Source organism: Grammomys surdaster, unplaced genomic scaffold (genome assembly GCF_004785775.1).
Source record: "Grammomys surdaster isolate TR1022 unplaced genomic scaffold, NIH_TR_1.0 174, whole genome shotgun sequence".
Taxonomy (NCBI): Eukaryota; Metazoa; Chordata; class Mammalia; order Rodentia; family Muridae; genus Grammomys; species Grammomys surdaster.
In genome coordinates this window covers 1,132,475-1,134,428 of record NW_021604622.1, presented here as the reverse complement: position 1 = coordinate 1,134,428, position 1,954 = coordinate 1,132,475, and positions in this window count along the sequence as shown.

Here is a 1,954-nt window from a genome sequence, read left to right as displayed (position 1 = left end):
TTCCTTTACAGTAGTTGTGGTTCCTGATAGCATCAGGATTAAATACAGGTATTGATATCTCATCTGCATTTTAATTTGCACTTCCTTGACAATTAAATATGTAGCATTTGTGTTTAAAAAATGTTTGTTGTGGAGCTGGGCTGTGGTGGAATACGCCTTTAATCCCAGCACTTGGGAGGCAGAGGCAGGTGGATTTCTGAGTTTGAGGCCAGCCTGGTCTACAGAGTGAACTCCAGGACAGCCAGAGCTACACAGAGAAACTCTGTCTTGAAAAAAAAAAAAAAAAAAAAAAAAAAAAAAAAAAAAGTTTGTTGTGATCATATTGTCTCTTCACAGCAATAGGAACCCTTACTAAGACAGAGTTAGTACCAGTTAGTATTGCTGTGAAAGGCCATGTGTTTTGTTTGTTTTGCTTTGAGGAATGTGGACTTTGGGACTTTGGATGAGAGAAGCAGCTGACTGCTTTGAGCAGAATTCAACGGGCAGTAATAGTAGACGCATGGAAGAAAGTGGTGCTGAGGGTGATCTGAACTGTGAGGACTCAGCTCAGGAAGCTTCAGAAAAGAAGGATACCAGTGCACGGACTGGAGACTATTTTTGTGATATTTTTGGTGAAGAATGTGGCTGCTTTCTGCCCTTGTCCAAATATCTGCCTGAGGCTAAATTGGAGAATTATGGATTAACATCTTTACCAGAGAACATTTTAAAATAACCTAGCATTGACTCTGTTGTGTAGCTATTAGTGGCCAGTCCTATGGACATCTACAATGAAAAGGAACAAGCCAGTAAGCAGCATCCTCTATGGCCTCTGCTGATGGAGCACCTCCTGCCTCCAGGTTCCTGCCCTATTTGAGTTTCTGTCCTGCCTTCCTTCCCTGATTGACTACAATGTGGAAATGTAACCCAAACACACCCTTCCCTCTCCAACTTGCTTTTTTTTTGGTCATGATGTTTCCTCACAGCAACAGAAACCCAAACAAAGACACTGAGCAACTCATGATCATCTGTAACTCCAGCTCCAGGGGATCCAACACCCTATTCTGGTCTCCTTGGGCACTGAGGCACATGGACACACACAATCACAAAATAAAAATAAAGTTAGATAACTCTTTTTAAAAAAAATCAATGGCTATGCTCAGTTGGTAAGGTGTTTACAATGCAAGCATGAAAACCTGAGTTTGGAATCACAACACCCACATAAAAATCCATGGATCTGTAACCCCAGCATTGAATCAAGAGCATCATAGGGCTTGCTCGTCAGCTATTTTAACCAAATCTTGGAGCTTCAGGTACAGAGACAGACAGCTGTCTCAAAATAAGGTGGAATGGTGGTGGAAGACACCCAACATTGACCTCTGCCCTACATGTGCATGTTATACACGTGCATACACCTGCACACATGTGCCACAAACACACACATACATACATACACAAAATAAAGATAAAAAATTTTAAAAGTTGACCATTGTCTTAGGGTTTCCATTGCTGTAAAAAGACAGCATGGCCAAAGCAACTTTTATAAAGGAACACATCAAATTGGGGCTGGCTTTCAAGTTCAGTGCTCCATTATCATCATGAAAAGAAGCATGGTGGCATGCAGGCAGACATGGTGCTGGAGAAGGTGCTGAGAGTTCTACATCTTGACCTGAAGGCAGCAGAAGGAGAATGCATGCCACTCTGGGAGTAGCTTGAGCATAGGAGACCTCAAAGGCCCACCTACACAGTGACATACTTCTCCAAGGTCACATCCACTTTAGCAAGGCCACACCCATTCCAACAAGGTCACACCCACTCCAAGAAGGCCACCCTTACTCCAACAAGGCCATACCTACTCCAACAAGGCCACACTTACTAATAGTGCCACTTACTATGGCCAAGCGTTCAAACACATGAGTCTATGGGGGTGATTCATTTTCAAACCATCATAACCACAGAAGATGAACCTGTTTCTAGA